Consider the following 15,955-nt stretch of genomic DNA (forward strand, 5'->3'; position numbering starts at 1 on the left):
ATAGATAGATAGATAGATAGATAGATAGATAGATAGATAGATAGATAGATAGATAGATAGATAGATAGATAGATAGATAGATAGATAGATAGATAGATAGATAGATAGATAGATAGATAGATAGATAGATAGATAGATAGATAGATAGATAGATAGATAGATAGATAGATAGATAGATAGATAGATAGATAGATAGATAGATAGATAGATAGATAGATAGATAGATAGAGATATTAATTAGACTGACAGACACAAACAGACTCCTTACTTTTGACATATCTTTAACTTTTTGTGCGCGAAACAAACAGGAACGAAGAAAAGAAGCAACACAAAGACGAGCGTAAGCATTTTTATGCCTATCCAAGGAGGAAACCCTATCGTCCGACCGACACTTAGGACGATCGCTTTCATGACAGGGCCTGCGCGGCAGCGCCAAGCGCAACTATAATGGTTCGACGCGGATGGATAAGGCGCTAAAGAGCGATAATGGCTTACAATGATCGGAACGCCATCAGCACATCTGGCACCGCCACCTGCAGTAGTTTGCTTGCGTCATAAATTCACCTTGCGCTGCCGTCCACACAAGTTCGTGTCACCGCAGCACTGTCATTTATACTGGTCGGATCAAGTTTCGTACCATTACGCATACTTAGACAACTCCCAGAGGAGTTGCTGCGTGATTCAATTTTTTTCACCATGCACCGACGGCATGGTACACGAGCGCTTTTGCATACTGTCTTCATCATCATCTAGCTTTGGAGACTAGAAATGACACCTGCGACTCTTCAACTCAGCTGCCGGAAGGCACAGCCATTGAGCTAGCTTGGCAAGCGGTTATCCAAGATAATTTCTGCGAAATCCCCAAGACACAGGTATAACCATCCTACTTTCTTTTTGTAGCTGCACGTCCTACTTGTAGGTATTCGCAAAAAAAAGTAATTCTTTTGCTTTTTTAATGGTGTTAAAGTAGCGCTCACGCAATTCGTCGTTATGGCCTGCTGACTAGTTCAGTTTGTATGATGACGCCCTCGTTTCTTTCTGGGAAAGCTTTCTTTCTAAGGAACGCGTGTGGGGTTTTGATTTGCAGCCAAACGAAAATTACGAAGTAAAGAAACTTACGCAAAAAGAAAAAGAAAGCGCCAATTCCAAGAAGTACGAGGATGCTGTTAGGGTACTTAAGTCTGAAATATTGCAGACGTCTGGTGTGTTGAGATAAAAGTACTTCTGTTCCTGTACTCCGCGCTTAATTAAATCCAAATATTTACATATGTTATCTTTGTAATAGTCATTTTGCTTATTCTGTCTCTGTTGCAGTTATCTGCAACCGAAGATACAATTATTGACGTACCGTACCGTCGCGGTGGCTAAGCGACTGTGTTTCAAAAAAATGAAATTATGGATTTTTACGTCCGGAATGGAAAAGACGACGTGGAACTACAGCGACTTGTTTAAGACGACCGGTACTTTTCCTTGTGGAAATATATTTAGATGTGGCATAAATGCCGCTCCATAGTAGATTTCGTTATTCTGAATTGCATTCTGTTTCTTATTCTGGTGTTAAGAGTGCGTCATGAATCATTCCGCGGTATATCAAGCACACACTACACTTCAAGATATAGTCCTAACGGACCCTCTTTGTTGTTTCTTCAGCTAAGGACAGACAAAAAAAACACCAGAAGACCACCACCAATCATCTGCAATAATGCGCCTAGATTTCAGCGTAAATATCGGTATTGGTCTGCTTCACACAAGATAGTGGACTCGAAAGGCGAACTTGTATAACTTTTGCCGGGGCAAGCACTGTGTTGACAAATTTTGTACTAAGTATTCTTGCTTTCTCATGTTTCCACTTTTTCGAGTAATATCTTGTAATTTCTTACAGACAAATAAAACTCAGGTCAAATGGGAATTTACCGCGTCGCGATGACTGAAGGTGAACAAAAAAGAAATGAATAAATGAATCAATGAAGGAACCTTTTTGAAAGTCAGGATTATTATTGCCGCTGCGTCCATCGAAAATTCATTTTGCTTTTCCGTCTGTATTGTAGTTTCCTGCAACCGAAGAAACAGTTTCTGACCATACCCGCCCAGCCGCGTTGGCTTAGCGGCTGTGGCTAAAAAAATGATATTATGAATTTTTACGCGCCATAACCGTGCGTGATTATGCGGCATGTCGTAGTGTGGGACTTCACATTAATTTTGACCATCTGGAGTTATTTAACAAGCGCTATTAAGCACGAGGTCACGAAATCAAATGCCGGCTGCGGCGGCCGCATTTCTATAGGGGCGAGATGTAAAAACGCCCATGTCCCGTGCATTGGAGGCATGTCAAAGACTCCTTGGTGGTCAAAATTATTCCAGACCTCCCCCCCCCCCCTCTCACCCCGGCATGCATCAATGAAATCGTGGTTTTGGCACGGAAGATCCCAGGATTCACGCAATTTGTCACCGTGGCCGGCTGTCTGGTGTCTCAAACGCGGTACACACCACTTGCGCCCCGTACGCATGCGCTAATGATACCCGGAGTGGAGTGCAAGTTCGCTTCCGGCGGTCTGGTGTTCCTGCAAGATCAGCGGTGATAGTTACGTGCACATCCTCAGAATTTGTGCGCCAGTTTCCCTTTCGCAACTCACCTTTCTCCATTCGTATTTTTTTCCATACATTTCCTCGTTCGCCCGTACAGGGTAGTAAACGGAACTTTTTTTCTCGTTAACCACCCTGCCTCTCCTCTGTTTCTCTCTCTCTCTCTCTTTGCTATACCACTGTAGTACTACCCATATATCTCTTTGCAATGCTCTATTTGCCGTCCCTATGTTACCTTCTGGTGTGTTACGTGCTAAGTTCGTCAAGATCCGGTTACAAGGCACACCGCAGTGGGTCCTGCAGACGAATCTTGACCGCACGCGGTCCTTTAACGTGCACCTAGCTCTAAACAACCGAGTGGTTCTGGCCTTTCGCTCACGTCGAAATGTGACCGCCGCGGCCAGTAACCAGCAAGTGACCTAGAGCTCATCAGCACAACGTCATTACCCACTGGCCAACAGCAGCGGATGCCACAATCCTTATATAGGAACCGGGCCTGACGTGTCTGCCCTAGCGAGTATTAAACTGTGACGAGGCGCCTTTGCGAGCAGGAGTACGCCAAGCAGCGAGCCCGTGCGCACCGCGCCCTAGTGCAGTGTTACTCAAACATAAACGAACAATTCGAGAGAGAGAACCGGACGAAAGGGAATATAAAAACTAATGCCTTTTTTTTCAAAGCAGATATGCAGCATAGTTTAAGCGCTAAGGCTCCAAATGTACATCTGTTTTTTTTGTTCTTTTTTTGCTAACGTCATAAGAGAGCCCCGAAGATTTGAATAAGTCTGCGATCGAGTGAATATTCGTCGCCCGTCACAGATTATTTACACAACTAAAGCGAGACAAAAGAGATCAACGAAACAGTGCTTACGGGCTAGAGGGCGAGGTTAAGATGACACACATACATGGACGAAAAAAAAAAGGAAGGATACGTGCTCGAGCGGTGCAGAGATAAGAGTGCTGCTACGGCAGGAGGAAAAAAGAAGAACAGAAAAGAAAAAATAAGAAAACAATTTTTTTTGGGGGGGGGGGAAAGTCATTCGGCAGAGTTCTACAGGGTTCAAGAAGGTGGAAATAACAAACCACCGCGGGAAGTGCCGGTGTTATCTCAAGTCGAACTCTCTTGCCCCCGTTCCACGTCGTTTTTCTCCTTCTTTTTATTTTCCTCCGGTTATCTGTACCATTTTAAGAAGTCTAGGAACCGCTACGCCACATCTCAAAAGAGTCTGTATAGTCGTTATTTTTTGGGGACATGGAAACGTTCTTCGCAGAGAGGCGAAAATTGGTCTCGACGAAAAAAAAATTGAATAAAATAAATAAAATTGTTAAACATGGAGCTGGCGTTGCGAAAAAAAGAAAGAAAAAGAAAGCGCAGCATAGTTCTCCCACTTTCTAGCCCATTCCTGCATCTGTAAGCGAAAAAATAAATAAAAAGAAAGTATACGTAAACTTGACTGTAAGACGACGAGAACAGCGGCACTGACTCTCCATAGGAAAGAGGGGTACGACTGCACATCGTGGGCGAGTTTACAACCGCAAATCGCGGAGAATCAAAATGCGCCGCCGTAGAAATGTAAAATAAAGCGAAGACCAGATAAATGCTGCCAGTTGCCAGACGCATGAGTTGCGCGCCGGGAGAATACCCCGAACGCTTCAAATCGCTGGCCATTCAAACAAACGCGAAGCGGCAAGAACAGAAAAAAAGGGGGAATAAAAGAGTAAGAAAAGAAGTCAGGGTGCGAAAAGGATCGCGGCACAGAAGTGTGAAGTTGGTTTCTCCAACAGTTGGCATTTCAAAGATCTGCTGCCTGCCGTTGTCGGTTGTGCGACGGTGGAGGAGCCGGCGACTGGCGAAACAGCGATGAAACGACCAAAAACTTGAGTCTTGTGGTTGAGAGCGCAGCAGAGCCCGACTTCCTTCATATCTCATTTTTGTTTTCTTTATTTTTTTTTCTCTGAAGAAAGAGACACAGAAATTGTAGCCTTCTGGGTACATATTCTTAGTAGGTGCACGTTTTCCAGTGCGCGGGTATGCGACGAACCATTACTTTTCGGAGTGCCTCTTGGGTGCGGGGAATGCTACTTGCTTCTCCGAAAAAACTGAAATGACAGAGAATGAGAGAAAAACGGAAATAGCGACAGACTGGGCACTGTTTCATCAAAAATAGGAAATATTTACGTTGTTGCTGTTGCAGCTATTGTTACTTCGGCGGAAATATTTTCACGCGCCGTCCCGGTAGTCCTGGCGGGCGGTGTAGATGTTGGCGAGCGAAAACGTAGACCAAATTCTGACAGACATGGCCATTGCAGGAATACCCCGGGGGTTCTGGGTATGCGCATATAGGAGTGAGTGTGAACTAATGCGCTATGTTGCACGCGGTCGTATCTAGCCTTGGGCATGTTGCCGGAAATTGCCTGTCCCTGATCGGCGCACGCATGCGGCCGCTGTTCGGCGCGAAAAACGGCAATGACTGTTTAATTAAGAATTCGCGAACGTGCACACATCGGTATGAAAAGGAGAAAAAAATTTGATCACTGAACACGTTCGTATAGAGGGAGCGAACACCTTCGTCATTTCAAATCCGCCAGGAAAATAAATTAACGAACTTGGTACCATTGCTGTCAAAGCACCAATTGAGCCAAGCAATACTTATTCGTCTTGCACTGTGCTATATCATTGTCGGCCATGTTTCTTACATGTTTAAGCAGTAAGCGGCCCCTTTATTGATTTTCTATTTTATGATCACTGCGCGACAGCTGTAGTTCTTTTTCTTTCTTCTTCTTCTTGCTCAGGACTTTTTTTTATTTTTTACCAAAGTCAGCGAGAAGCTAACCTATTACTGCCCGTGGACAGACGCGGCCTGTCAGCAGCTAAAACAGTTCACTCATTTTCATCACTCGAGTAATGCAACTCATGTGTCTAGCCTTTACTCTCGCACTACTCACAACAGAGAGTATACACCAAGAATCTACGGGGCTTGATGAACCGTACAATGAATCGCGTATGCTCGGCTGCTAACACGTGAAGCATTTTAGCTTCCTAATGCTATTACCGTTGGTGTGCCAAGATTTTTCTGGCAGTTGTTGAGACATATACACAAAAAATTGTACACGTATGCATGCAGATGACAGTGTCTTGTTCGGCAACACTGGGTATGAATCGCAACGAAAGGTTGAGGACCGTAACCAAGAAAGCGTAAGAAAAAAAATTGTGGGGTCTTACGTGCCAAAACCACGATATCATTATCAGGTACGCTGTAGTGGGCGAGTCCGGAAATTTGGGCCTCCTGGGGTTCTTAACGTGCAAATAAATCTAAGTACACGAGTGTTTTCGAATTTAGAAAGCGTAAGAGTGTGGTTGAATATTATTATGCATAAGACAAAGGTAGTGTTCAGCAGCTTGGCAAGAGAACAAGAGTTCGTGACCGCCAGTCAGCCTCTATAGAGTCTATAGAGGAGTACATTTATCTAGGCCAATTACTCTCAGGTGACCCTGATTATGAGAAGAGCACTTAAAAGCACTTCTTGTTGGGCTAGTTGGTAGCTGTTCATTATAAAATATGAAGACGCCAAATAAACAGACACACACAAGAGAAGAGAACGGGACAGGGCGCCATAACATATGAGAAGAGCATTTACAGAAGAATCAAAATGGGTTGGGGTGCATATGGCCGACATTACTAAATCCTGACTGGGAGCTTACATCTGTTACTGAAAAGTGTAGAATCATTGCATTCTGCCGCTGCTATCACGTGGGGCAGAAACTTGGAAGTTAACAGAGAAGTTGATAACAAATTAAGGACCACGCAAAGAGCGATGGAACGAAAACTGTTTGGTGTAACGTTAAGAAATAGGAGGAGAGTGGTTTGGATCAGACAGCAAATGAGGATAGCCGATATTTCAGTAGACATCAGGATAAAAAAGATGGGGCTGGGCCTGCCAAGCAATGCGTAGGGCTCATAACGGGTAGACCATTAGAGTTACAAAATGGGTGCCAAGGGAAGCGAAGTGCAGTCAAGGACGGCACAAAATTAGGGGAGGTGATGCAATGGGGAAATCTGAAGGCGCAAGTTGGAATCGGCTAGCTCAAGACAGGGGCAATTGGAGATCGCTGGTAGAGGCCTTCGTTCTGCAGGCAAAATAAATCTAGGCTGACGATGATACAAGAAAAATTCAGCACCGTTAAACTGAGATATTACAGAAGTATGCATGTTCGTGTTGTAGCTGTTATCACTGCACGCCCCGTGAACGAGGGAGAAGGCGTAGCAGAGAAACGTGGGATACAGTTGCAAGAAACGGTCTGGAGACCACAGGTACAGCATTATTTTGTATTGCTCGGGACTGCGTGACCAGCGAAAGTTGGTGCACCGGCCAGGCTGGCAGCGAGAGCAGACAGATTGCTGGAACGAGGAATTCGCCACCTCAGGGCGAAGATAGAACATCTCTCTCTCTCTTTCTATGTCCCACTTGGGCAGGAATAAACCTTCATTTATCTCACTCTTCTCTCGCAGCCTGGGTATGCAGAATGAAATGAAGGGGCACAGCGTACCTGCGCCTATTTGATTAAGGCAATGCATTCGGATAATTCCGAGTTGCAGTTTATGCTAGAATAAATAAATTATTATCATTTTTTGCGGAGCCCGTGGCTTTCATACTTTTGTTCCAGACTGTGCGCAAACGGCACAGACTTCACTCCTTCACCTTCCTCCAGCCTCAACGCACGCACGGATACATAACCTACAAGGAAAGCTTTAGACCCCTTGACCCCGCCGCAATAACACAACCGCTATAGCGTTGCGTTGCTGAAAACGGAGTCGGGAGTTCGCCCTCGGCCGTGGCAGTCACGTCCTGATGAGGGCGGAATGCGAAAACGCTCACGTACTGTGCCTTAAGAGTACGTTAAGGAAACGCAGGTGATCAAAATGATTCCGTAGCCCTCCACTCCGCAGTTTATGGACATATATATATATATATATATATATATATATATATATATATATATATATATATATATATATATATATATATATATATATCACTTATAAGGTGATACCTATGGCTGCTACTTTTCTAATATTAAATGCGTACACTGTAAACAAATTTACACCCTTAAAAGTGAAAAGTGGTCTAAATGTGTCTATAAATCACACCCTTCGGGTGTCCATTCTATAAAGGACACCCTAAGGGTGTGATAGACACATTGACACCATTTTTCACCTTTAAGGATGTAAATTATTTTACACTGTATCCCAATCACTTATAATCACTTATATATATATAAATTGCTAACAGCGACAAGTTTTCATAAAACCGGGAGAGGCTAACCTAGCGACAGGCCCGACATACGTCCTACCCCAGGTGATATGGTGCAAGATGAAAGAGAAAGAGTGAGTTAAAAAAAAAGCGCGCACACACACACACACGTACTAACACATACACTATATAACACAGATCCATTATAGTACAAAATTTGTTTAAAGAGACACTTGTACATGCATGGGCGACATGTCGTAGCTTCTTTACGCTGTCTGCGTCGAAAGGGGTGATAGTAGCGGCACTTGCAAAATGTACGTTTCTAATTCTAGTGATGCGAATATTGTGTTAACGAAACCGACAGCAAAAATAAACTGTGAAATGAGCAACGAAAGTCTGGAACTTACTTCTGAACTGAAACTGGGAAGCGAACAAATGTGAAAAATTAAAATAAAGAAGGAAAGAGATAGAGGCTGTAACACTTTCTGCTTGTTCTATGCTGCATCTACGGGCTGCATGCAATATAAATGTGGATTCGCAGTTCATTTACCAACGCAGTTCATTTATCACTGATTTTTTAGTTGTTCTTTCTGTTATTTCCCCTAAATTTCTGCGATTTCAAATGACGAGATAGTCCTTGAGGTTAACGGCAAATTTTCCCACTCGTGCAATGAAGCAGCGCGTGATAATTTTACGTTCATATTTTTACATTCTGGCTGCGGACGTCTCTTGGCACCTGCAGCTAAATATGTGGGCCGAATGTCTCAGCCTCATCAGTAAACACAATAAAAGTAAAAAGAAAGGTGCCCCTGCTGGCACAAAAACAGTGTACGTGAAGTAAAAGGAAGAGAGGCGAGCGCAAAAATTTGTGGTGGGTCTAATAGGAAAGTAGCACGACCTATGGGTGCTGCTTTTTGTACCATTGATTGCGTACACTGTAAACTAATTTAGACCCTTAAAAGTGAAAAGTAGTGTAAATGTGTCTAACTCACAGCCTTCGGGTGTCCATTCTATAAAGGACACCCTAAGGGTGTGATAGACCCATTGACACCCTTTTTCACTTTTAAGGATGTAAATTATTGTGCACTGCATCCCAAGCACTTATAACCAGACCTGCAGGCAATGAATTACACGTAAATAACTACTTTAATCCAGTACATTCTTACAGCAAAGCTCTTAGGGGCTGGTTCCCCTAGGATCGCGTCCGTGTGTCCACACAAAACTTAAGCCTCCAGGACTTAAGGACACGGACGTCGACACAGATGGCGTCGACGTCCGTGTCAGACGCCATCTGCGTTCGTGCCGTCGAGTTCGCGCCGTGATTGACGCGGCCCTACTAGAATAAAACGTCATTACGTGGGCCGATCCCGAAGATAGTTCATTGCCGGGCCGACCCGCGGGGGAGGTGAAGCAGGTGTTAAGCACTCCCCATACGTGGGCCGATCCCGAAGACAGAGCAATACCGGGCCGACCCGCGGCGTAGGTGATGCAGGCATTAGGCGCTCCCCGTACAAGTGCCGAACCCGCGGCGTAGGTGCAGTTCGCCATTAAGGGGCCCACATACACAGATTCGCTGGTCACCCTTCTTGACAAAGTGCAAGGGCACTGACTTTCTTATTGGTAATTTTGGCATTTAACGATTACACTTTTCACTCAGTAACGCTCACTGTAAATCAAACATTTTTTTTTTCAGCGACCAATTGCAAGTAATATGTTACTTTACTGCCGAGACTAGCTGTAACATGTGACGCAATTTTTGGGAACCTGAATGTGGAGTGAACTGCAGTAGAACGCTCGAGATTATGCCACGCAGCAGCTAGTGCAGACAGGCTAACCCGGAAGGTCAACATTTGTTTCTCAAGTTAACACTCCATCAGATTGGCCGTCGAATGAAACTGGCGCTGGCATGTCTCACTAGTGACGGCCACTTAGGAAGTTAATGCCAGGACACCATCTACACGAAGGACTTTAACAGGTTTTCATTGGCCCAACCGCGAGTGTCTTCTTCAATTACACGCGAGAAAAACCTCAGTGCCATTCCACTCTGTGAAGAAGGATGACCAGCGAAGCTATGTATGTGGGCCCTTGATGGCGAAATTCACGTCCACCGCGGGTCGGCCCGGCATTGCACTATCTTCGGGATTTTGTGTTTACACACGGACACGGTCCTGGAAGAATTAGCCCTTAACAGCCCTGCTGTAAAAATTGTTAGTTTTACCCGAGCGCGAAGCATTGAAAGTGATAGCATGGTTTAGCGTTGCACTGAAGGCGTCTCAGGAGCCTGGCGTGATGAGCGAGCTAGTAGCGTTGCAGGTGTCGCCCCTCAGTGGCGCGCTAGATGGGATTAACGGGAAAAGCACAGACGCTGCTCAGCGCCTTAGGCGCTCTCTGCGCGTTCCAGTTTGACCTTGGCTGTGCTTGAAGGTCAGAGTTACGGAAACAGGCATTTTCTGGGTTTGTACCTGGAGTAGTAGAGATATCGCTCTAATTAAAAAATTGAGAGCCGCGCTTCACAAGATACCGGCATGTTGAGTAACAATAATCTTGCGTGCATGATGTCCATGCGTTAATACACACGCTACTCCACGACCTTTTAGTGCCACTGCTGACGTCTTCACGACGAAAAAGAGGGAATATGACCAGTGAAAATTTTGAAGAGCAATTGTTAGTAAAGATACGCAATGTATGAAGGCCTGCAGGGAATGCACTGAACGTGCCAGGCCAGCGCGTTGTGATAACGGTATCTGTGGAATGGCATCGAAAGTTCGTAGCAAAGTAACGTAAAAGTAACCAATTACGTCCGAGTAATTCCTCAGTTACTTTCTTGGGACAGTAATTTGTATCTGTAACCAATTCCATTTTTGAATGAAATAATTGTAATTGTAATCGGCTACATTTTTCTTTGACGTTTAGAACTCTACTTACAACTATCAAAACTGAACTTGTGTCACCAGTCTATACGAAAGAAGCCCATTCTTTGACCTTGTCCTGATCTAATTCAATGGCTACGAACCTATCTTCCTTCTGCGTCTCGATCTCTTCATATCGGTTGCCATCTCCGATACTACAAGCACAAAATAATACCTGGAAGACAATAAATAGATCCTTCCGTATTCTGGGTCTCATCAGCCCATCCATGTTACGGTACTTGTCTTGTTTTCGCCTGAAATAATGTGCGCTCATTTAACGAATGCGTCACATTTAAATATATGAAGTCGCCCACAGCCTTGTGAGTTTATTTTAATAGATAGGAGAAGGCTTAATGAAAGGAAAAGCGGAGAGGTTGGTCGGAGGGGCATGTCTCTAGCCTGCTGGTGCTCTGTTTATGTTGACATTTCACATACTCTTTCTTATCCGCCGTAGTGTCGTATATAGTGGCTTTGTCGTTGCGCTGCTAAGCCCGAAGGCGCCGGATCAAATCCCGTTCGCGGCACTTCGATGGAGGAGAAGTGCGAAAAACGCCCGTGCACCTCACACATTTGGGGCCCGTTAAGGAATTCCAGGTGGTCAAAATTAATCCAGAGTTCCCCACTAGGGCATGCCTCGTAATTATATCGTTTCTCGTTTCTGGCACGTAAAACACCCAGAATTTTTTTAAATGTGCTCTTTTGCAGTGAAAATGAGAAACGTAATTCAGTGCACCACGGTGTTGCACTTGCAAGTCATCCGCGATGAGGACGTCAGATTGATCGCGTGAAATCTTCATTTCTAAACGTCTGCTTTGCATTTTGATTGTGCTAACCATATTGAAGTAGTCGGCCTCTCTTACACGTATAGTGAATCCCTTGTGATGGAAAAATTGTGAAGCGGAGAGATGCACACAAACTCGATCGCCCATGGTCCGTTGTGACTGGCGACTACGAGTTCTTCAGATTTGCCTCGCGGGCTTTATGCAAATCCGTCGCAGTTTACTCACGTTGCACGCGCCTCTTCGCGCACTAAAACAGTATTGGGTTAGGCATGCTGACAAACATATACGGAGAGCATACTCGCAAAGCATACTTGGATAGCGCACCATGGTATACATGCCTTGTCTTTGTCCTGTCTGCCTGCGCTAAAATGTTTTCCATCCAGGTCTTCACACAAATTTATAGCATGGTGTTGAACCTGAACAGAATTTACGTGACTTGTCTTCGTTTGTAGACTCGCCTTATCGTAAAGAAAAAAACTGAGAGTCCGCTAGTACTCCTTCTACTACAGTGCAGACTACAATTAGCGATGCGACATGCAACGTGATGCCGTACGTAGCTTGTGACTATATATACCAGCCGCTTTAGTATAATGAACTTTACTACTACAAGTATCAAATCCCGGCTAACTTGTTCCATTTCAAGTGCATCAACGAAATTGTACGCGTAAATCCGTAAATTCTACCCGCAGGTACTATTCGTACTTTTTGCAAATATTCGAAACAAAAATAATTAGGAATACAGCAATGCGTCTGGTGCGAGATCGAGCTGTAATGACCACCGAATCACCTTCGTCATTCTATGCGCAATACTCTGCCAAATGTTAAGCACAGCCGTAAACGCACTAGCTCCGTCTGGATTCGGAACGAAGCGCTTACTTGTCCATCTCAACGTGCCAGCTGACCGCAATCATATGTCAGGTATTTTTAGCGTGCTTAACGGAGCGCTTGACAAACCGCTTGACAGGCTATTCCATAATCACAGTTGCAAGAACGTTAAAAAGAAAAAGTTTGATTTTTCGTTCGTTGTTTTATTTTTAAGACGTGTCCATGTCAGCGATGCAATGTAGTTTGAGCACATGTGGTCGCAGTACTGTGTTCCGTAAAAGGCCAACTCTTTCACTTCGCGCCCTACAAAGTTTGCGTACGTGTTGCTATTAAATACATACATATCTGCACATATTTCGGGGGCAAGACGTACAGCTTAGTACAATGATACTTGTTCATAAGAGAGACATTTCCAGCGTTTTGTTTGGATGTCATCATGGAGTGCGCTCTTGCATGATAAATTTGCACTTTCTGTAATAGAAAAAAAAACAAACAAATGGAAGTGCAGCCGTTAGCTATTTTACTTTCCCAAGACCGCGTGCCCTTGTCGGGCCGAACAAACGTTTTCGTTCCCCCGTGTTTCAATACCCTGTTTCGGCATCGCACCGATCCAACTAACTCAGTGTGCTAACTCAATACCTCGCAAATCTGGCTACACCGAGTCCCGTAATTTGGCTTCTTGCTACTTATTTTATTTCTCTTCCTTGCACATTTCGCAACCTCGCTCCGAAAGCGTAACCATTGTGGAGTGTTGATCGAGTTCTAGCACTGGCGCGCTTTTAAACATTTCTGCCTCTCTCCAACTTTCCCCCTCTCCTTCCACCGTAGGGAAGAAGTCGCGGGCATCATGCCTTGCTTTCTCTAGAAGACTTACAGTGCAATGACCGGCGCTCCACCACTTTCTCAGGACACTTCTCGTCCCTGGCTGTTGGAGCACGTGTCGTCGATCGGCGTATCCATCATTTTACCAGCAGGCACGGAGGGGTATGCTAAAAGACAAGCCGGCACTGTCGCCCACCAGCAGTGGCTCCGCAAACACGCAGGAACCTTGTCTCCACACCAGCAGCACCAGCAGTATGTGGCATCAAGCGGCAGCTATCGCGTCGAATCCGCCGAGGCGACTGGAACGGCGGGTCGAGGCGGCAGTGCACGCACTCGGCGGAGTCCCGCGGCTGACTGCGCTTCGCGCCGAATGAACTCGCGGTCCGCTTTGACGGCCAGGGGGCGACTCTGGCTCCGGCTGCCCGAAAGCCCGGCGGCGGCGGACCGTGGCGCGGCGTCGCTCCCTCTGCTGGCGGCGTCGGCGGCGGACGCGACGTGCCGCCACCGCCCTACGAGCGTCGTGCGCGCACTCAGTCCTGGCTAGAGCTGGTACGATATTTTCTTCCGGTGCGGGTCGACCGACGCGACAGATCGCGTTCGGAGATCGCTTTTTTTTTTTTGCTTCGGCAGCTGCGAGCATCGACGCAACGGAGCGAACAGCTTGGAGAAGTCTTATTTGACGAGGCTCAGTGAACTCGCGAACCTATAGTTGTTCTACCTGCCTCTGGCACCGCGTTCTTCGATAGGCTTTGTACATTTATTTTTCTACCGCGATTCCCGAGCGAGACCGTCCAGTTTGTCGTAAAGAACACACGAAAGAGCGTCTGCGCGGCTTTGACGCCCACGCGAATGAGACAGCGGAAGAGATCTGCAGTAGTACTCGAAAAACTACGGGACTATTCGCTTTTTAAACTGAACGAGAAGTCATGGGAATATCCGATTGGGGCGCAACTTTTCTCTGTTGAATGCATTTTCACGAGCCCTTGACAAGACGTTTATGCCCTTAAACATGCGTTGATACCGCATTAAGATGGGCTGACACTGCTCATTCACTGACACACCCTCTAATAACGCTTCAGGTTCATTTACTCCAATGACTGACAGTGCTGCATGCGATTTGTGCGGCAGCGAGGAGAACATCGAGCACCTATTTCTCTATTGTCCTCGGTTTCTTGCCCATGGAGTCATATTGTTTGCAACCTTAGGCTCTGCTACGCGAAGCATGCGCAAAGTTGCACGTTTCATCGAATGTGCCTTTTCCCTGTAGGGCATAGAATTCTCATTCTTGCGACTCCCGGTGCTTTAACCGAAGGAAGTACAAAGCGACACGTTTAGCTGCTTCACCGCACATCCGTCAAGATGTTGAACGTGCATATTATGCTTGGCTCAGGTCTGTTCTTTTTGTGATGTAACACGTTGAAGACCGGCAATGAATGCATTAAAAGAAAGAACTCACCTGCTTGCGTGGTTAAGCACGTTGTACTATCTCATCCCGCTCCACACGTGGAGGGTAGTAAACTGGACTCAGTCTGGTTAAGCTCCGTGCATTTCCTTCGTCCCTTCTCTCTCTCTGTATTCACCAACGGAAAGTGACTATTTCGAACCTCGTTAAGGAGAAGGCTTCTTTTTCTTCTGCTAAACAGCCTTTTTGCTTACAAACAAACTGACAGAAAGACATCCTGAGTGATTACCGCATTTATAATCTCCATAAATGGCTACCACCGTTAAAGCAAGACAGTTCGATCGGCGAGATTCACCACCGAACTCTATGCTGACGTACTGTGTGAGACGCTGCTGACACTCGAAACCTGCAGAGAGCGACTGAAACTATTTTACTCTATCAGGGATGCCTGGAGCAGGCTTATACTACTGCGCAAAACCTAGAATGCGACTCTAAGACACCTTTAGTTGCGCACCGTACATATTTTGGACAGATAACATTCTTAGCTGGCTTCATTGTCCTGCCCGATAGTATTGCTCCCCATCCCTTTTGTGGATTCCTGTTAGAAACTGGCCTATACAAAGTCCTCAGTGGGATCGGTGAAACACATTCACGCGAGAGTGTTTGGGGAGAATAGTCTCTGCGTCTGTCCCCAATACCACGATCAGTATCTTCATCTTCGTAGCGCGTTCGGTCGCCTGCACTCAACATCATTCTCGGTGACGAAGTTCCTTGGATCATGTCACATTGACGCGGCACGTGCATGGCTGCACTTCCTGACGTCGAAGCGTCTAAACGGACTGTAATCTCTCTGTGCACCTCTGGACGGACGCGCCCTCAGTGTTCTCTCTCTGTCTTTCCTTTCTTTCTTTCATTTCCATCTACCTTTCTTTCCATCCCTTAAGCCCCTTTCCTTTGGGTAGGGTAGCAGACCGGACGTGCAGGTATGCAGGACGTGCAGGTATGGCTGGCATACCTGCCATCTTCCCCCATCTTCTCTCTCTCTCTGTCCTTAGAAACCAATGTACTGCACAGGCCTATAAGTGAGTGCGACAGAAGGCGTCCTTGAAAAAAGAGGCAAGCAGCCACTTCAGCACCTCGCACATCAGCCAAAAATCCGAAGCTGCGGATGTGCAACGGAGGACATCCGCCGCTGAGGTGGCTACCGACAGGTCTAGGAATGTCTCGTGCGCACTCCTCGTTGTTTGCGCTTCTCCCACGGGGATCGTAATTGGATTCTGCGCTTTTATTGAATCATGGCAGCGGGTTGAGTGCAGTGCGGCTTTCGCCACGACGGTGATGGACCGGTGAGCGTCGCGCGCCAAGGAGACGTCGTCGCGTTG

The 15,955-nt window shown here is 45.9% G+C and overlaps 1 protein-coding gene and 1 long non-coding RNA gene across 2 annotated transcripts in view; one reads left to right on the forward strand and one right to left on the reverse strand.

Moving 5' to 3' along the window:
- Window positions 1–13,498, reverse strand: part of LOC135911323 (ADAMTS-like protein 5) — a 114,542-nt gene extending 101,044 nt beyond the window's left edge. The window contains exon 1 of the mRNA XM_065443550.2: window positions 13,224–13,498. The gene's annotated coding sequence lies outside the window, so the exon portion shown is untranslated. The remainder of the gene's footprint in view (window positions 1–13,223) is intronic.
- Window positions 1–15,955, forward strand: part of LOC135911324 (uncharacterized) — a 716,391-nt gene that overhangs the window by 47,317 nt on the left and 653,119 nt on the right. The gene's annotated exons all lie outside the window — the stretch shown is intronic.

This window comes from Dermacentor albipictus, chromosome 1 (genome assembly GCF_038994185.2).
Source record: "Dermacentor albipictus isolate Rhodes 1998 colony chromosome 1, USDA_Dalb.pri_finalv2, whole genome shotgun sequence".
NCBI classification, from domain to species: Eukaryota; Metazoa; Arthropoda; class Arachnida; order Ixodida; family Ixodidae; genus Dermacentor; species Dermacentor albipictus.